The sequence below is a fragment of the Dinoponera quadriceps genome, unplaced genomic scaffold (assembly GCF_001313825.1).
Source record: "Dinoponera quadriceps isolate SergipeBrazil2010 unplaced genomic scaffold, ASM131382v1 scaffold120, whole genome shotgun sequence".
In the NCBI taxonomy this organism is placed as follows: domain Eukaryota; kingdom Metazoa; phylum Arthropoda; class Insecta; order Hymenoptera; family Formicidae; genus Dinoponera; species Dinoponera quadriceps.
The window spans coordinates 2,223,834-2,228,869 of record NW_014554309.1 but is presented as its reverse complement, the minus strand read 5'-3'; the positions used below and the strand labels follow the sequence as shown (position 1 = coordinate 2,228,869).

General features: G+C 40.9%; 1 protein-coding gene across 1 annotated transcript in view; it reads right to left on the bottom strand.

Annotated features, from left to right (window-relative positions):
- LOC106745530 (teneurin-a) overlaps positions 1-5,036 on the bottom strand; it is a 730,052-nt gene that overhangs the window by 136,590 nt on the left and 588,426 nt on the right. The gene's annotated exons all lie outside the window — the stretch shown is intronic.

Below are 5,036 nucleotides of genomic sequence, written 5' to 3'. Positions count from 1 at the left end.
GAATTACGCGTGTACGTCTACGATGTGCCGAGAAAGTATATAGCATTACGCGAGAGAGCGCGACTCGTCCGAGTGGGGTGCTTCGGCGGTTCGATCGGACGCTCGTAAAGCGACACGTTGGCGTGTCGCGTATATCCCCGGGCTAGTTAACGCTGTCTCGCTAATACAATGGCTGTACGGTCGAATTTTACGCCGAGAGTTATATTCCCCGATCGAGGCGCGCGCGGACGGACGGTTACCCGCGACTTAATCAATCGTTATACGGTCGATCTCTCGCCAGGGGGCTCGCTTTTACATCTTACACATGCATTTGTCAGACGGACCGGCCGCAAAAAGCGGGGCGAATGAATTATAATGAATTATAGTAACTCGACGAGCCGGATTGAACCTTGCCGGCGAATCGAATTTAGCGAAGTTATAAATTGATATCGAGCCGTCCCTGCATTCCCCTTCCCGCTTGAATTCCGAAGCGCAAAGAGCGCACCGTACGAAATGTCCCACTTGATATCGATCTAAGCCCGTGGACTACGGCCTTAGGGGGGCGCGGGAAAGGAATTTCGGGACGAGTATTGTGGGATATTCCCGGCGAGAGGAGACTCGAGCACCCCTCCGTTCCCAATGGCGCAAGTTTCGCCGCGCGCAAAAATTGAGGAAGAGCGCTTAACGACAATGGGTATGCAGATAGTATGTCCCGGTCCGCCAGAAGGACGGCGTAATTATGGGTGTCGGAGGTTATGGGATATCGTTCGTTTTAATAAGATGCTCGCGAAACTCGGGACGAAGCTGAGGCCAATTTCCCCTGAAAAGTGTGACTCGCTCTTCTTCTTCTTCCGCTTCTTCCTTCTCGCTACCCCGAAAATAATTACGGACGTCCCCGATCAACGACGACGGATCTTGGTTCGGTGTACGAGTCGCGGTCGGGTAAGCGAATAGTCGATATCGCGTTAACCGTTGTAATTACTTTACCAAGCGATTCGAACGTTCGTTCGGAATTCAGAATTAAGTACGGCCGAGAGTTTTTGCGCTGGACGTGTGATCAACGAATGAATCGTTTAATAGCCCCGACCGAGCCGGCAGGTGTGTGTTTAAGAGAAAAAACTAGGGCGATTGAACCGTACCGATCGATAACCTCCTAATTAAAAACGAGATGCCGGCGTGTAAGAATATGGAGGCAATTCTTTTAAGTGAAACTTAACGACTCGCGCTGTTAAAGCGCGTTCATGACGACAAATTTTCCTCATCTGCGTCGAGTCATTTTTGGCTGGTTTTAATTTACTGCAGACTTGGCTAGTTATTTCCGCAGTTTCTGAAAAAGAAATGTCTCGGTTGCAAAGCGACACACTGTGTCTCTTTATTCCTTGTTGTAAAGAAGCGATCTCTTTCTGCTTTCAATCACGACTTTCAATAACCATGTTTAATGATGGGAGGGAAGAAGAAAAACAGCGGCGCAGAGGAATAGGAAGAAAGGTCCGTTTGAGAGAAAACTTCAAAAATAGTTGCTGTCGCCAGGGCTTTTGTTTATTTTAGAGCTATGTAGAAATGTTCGGAGTATTTGAGAACAGATTTAATTCTATGAATCATCGTCAGAATAATAATAAAAGCAGACTGAAAGCATATTTTATTCTAAGAAATCCTAAAACGGTTTCATGAATTAGCGATAATACATCGGTATTTCAGTAACATAGAAAGAAAATAGATAAAATTCAATAATTTCAAGGTTCTTTAAATATGATTTATCCTGCATAGGGCGGTATTCATAGTTGGGCCTTATATTTAAGACTTTTTTCAGTTGACTTCAGATGCTGTACGATTTATTTCATTAGCTTCGGCGAAGCATCTGAAGATAAATTTAAGACGATCTGACTGTGAACATCGGCCATAGAGTGAAAACTCATTTAAATTACTATTTTGATATGCTATTATGATTTACTCAGCACAATTTTACATATCTCTCCGAGGAGTGCGGAAAGAAAAGTCCCACATTCTGCTTTCTTTATGAATAAAAAGCTAAGAATATCTACTAAGTGTACACAAACATTCAAGTGCTCATACCTGCTCCTTTTGGAAAGGAGTGCATTTTTCTAGACAGAGAGACGCGCGGCGCTTTGCAAAGGACGCGCTATACCGACGAAATGTTTGGACAATAAGATTAAAAAAATAATATCTTCTAGTAATATTATATTTTATTTAAAAATGCAGAACTTGTAATAGGAATTTTCTTTGATTTGAATTTTACGATTTCCAACAATTTACGACGTAGGCGATCTTTCATAGGGAAACATGTTTATAATTCGGAGAGCATCGAACAACGATGTTTTTTCGTACATTTTCAAAATTCTCGAAAAAATATGTAATATATCAGACATGTGAACATTCTAAATATATATATATATATATATATATATATTCGAAAAAAAACATTAATTATTTGCAATTCTAATTTAATTCAACCTTCTTAATGTACTTGTATATCGATAAATCCATTTCTCTCTGCTAAGATAAAAATTCTCTGAACTAAGATTATTGCAAACGACGAGGGATGTTCTGAGGTATATTAGAAATCAGTTAAAACCATACATGATATGGTGAACACGCAGTGTATATGCGGCGGAGGGAAAGTTTTGTCCACTTAAACAGGTCTTCGGTCCTACCGTGCGGCGTAAGGACAAGCCTTTCTCGTCCTCTCGCCGAGCGAGCAAGCGAGTTTCGCAACGCGACGCGCGATGGGGGTGAGGCGCGCGCGATAAAGCGAAATATGGCTTTTCACAGGGCACCGCAGGATGCAGATAAAGTTAATGGGATTTTATCGGAACGCGGTGCAATCTTAGGTTGCTGACCACACTGGACGCGCGACTCGAGCTCGGCCGACAGCAGCTCGCCATCTCCTCCCTCTCTTTTTCCCCCTCGCTCTCCCGTCCGCTTCCGCATACTTTCGAACGCAATTAATAAAAATACGCTCTTCGTTCTTTTTTCCACCGCACGTTCCGACGTCCCTACCTGCGCGTCAACAATGGCCGATGTTGAGCGATGCGACGCGCCGACGCTAATACAATTGCGCGATTTCCGGACAGCATCTCGTCGGGAAACGAGCGAAGACGACTCTCGTTGGACGACACAGAGTTGGTTGAATTTTATTTCACGGGAATAAAAGCGTCGTCGGCGCGTGGCGAAAATGCGCACATATCACTACGTACGTGTCCCCGCGTACGAGTGCGCGTCCATCCTTCCCTTGGTTTAGCGACATTTATCGGAAATGCGGAATATTGCGGGGAGAATATTTCGACGAAGATCTGCCCGATTAAAATTCCCTCTCCCGACGCGTGTCGCACTAATTTTTACGTTGTCGCATTATGACTTAAATTTGATTCGTCAAGTAACATGTGTCTCGTGGTAATTATCAAAGTATTTCATGATGTATGTTTCGTATCTCAGAGTCAAAATATTAAGCCTGAACGTTTAACATTGGCCATCAGGCGGCACTCATGTGCTTTACGATACGTGTTAATTCGAATTCGGCATTTATGCACTGAGAATCAATTTAGTCGAATCAAATAAATTCTTGTTTGACTATGGGCGAACACAAATTTTTTGGTTGTAATAAGCAAAGTTTAGTTGTCTAAATCGAAGGTTTTGGTTTCCTGAAGTTTCAGAGGTTGCAAAGAACCAAACTTTTGGTTCGGAGAACTGAACCTTGGTTTTTATAACCGAAACATTTGTTTGCCCATTGCCAAACAAGAATTTAGTTGATTCAACTAAATGGGTTTTCAGTGGGGTCATCCGATTGACCTACCCGAGCCGAAATTTTGATATTATTCTGACGCTCTTAACACGTTAACTGCCACGCGCATTTCGGAGAAAATCTCCGTCAGGCCACGTGCGCTGCTTAGAAGTGCTCTGGTATTGTGGTATTAGCAGTGCCAAGCGCACTTCTAAGATTGAAACTCGATGCAGGGCCAAATGCTTATAGGCATTCATTTAACACGTATAGCGCCAAGTCTGTTTTGACTTACTTATCGTTTGGCCCGCTAGATAAGATTTCGTGGAAATCGGCTTACGGCCGGGGATCCGTTTACGTTACGACAAACCTATATAAACATTTTAGAAATGTTTTACGCTTTATACTCATTCAGTTCTCTGCGGTTCTTGGTCCAGTGCAGACAAAAATCTTTCTTTAGCCATGAATGTGAGAATGTCAGTCGAAGAGTGTGAAAGCGATAGCAGTGAAATTATTTTTGCTACAAAACGGCTGGTTGCTTTCTCGTCATCAGAGGAAGAGGAGGAGAAATATTTAAGTATATTAATGATACGATCCTGAAATTACTTAAAATTTATTAAAACTATGTAATTTTTTAAGTTTCATATCGTATTTTATACTGTCAGTCACTGGCGACTGACGTGGCGAGTTTAACGTGTTAAGGATAGTTTGCACCTACTTAGACGACCTATAGACTAACAAAAACCTACTTTGACGATATTGATACTTTTTAACTTGTCTTTTGAATCTTTAATTCTATAGATTGAATTTTGATCTTACCTTCGTCATTCTATTTTAACGCTAAAACAGTGAAAATGGAAATTTAAGATATCATCGGAGTCAAAGTGGGGGTTATATTATATTATTAAAATCGAACTTATTTTACTATTTTACTATCTTAACTCCTATTGTGTTGTAGAATTAAAGGTTTAACATAGGGCCAAAATTTCGACTCAGGTAAGTACAAGATTACTATCCTATAGTTGTTAAAATCCTGAATTGTAGATATAAACATAGAATTCTTCTTTTTAAAGAATGCAGAATTTTTTATTTCTTTCTATATAGAATCGGTACATTATCTGTTCTTGTATCTGAAATTATTTCTGTTTTAAAAATAATAATCGCGACAAATTTTTCAAATTTTATCTCTTGCACTGAGAAAACATCTTTTAATATTTGTGTCTACATAATAAAAAATTTTGTATTCAATTTGACATATTTTACATATCCCAAACGATCGATTCAAATTTTGGTGTTAATTGAACACAAGGTGAATATATTG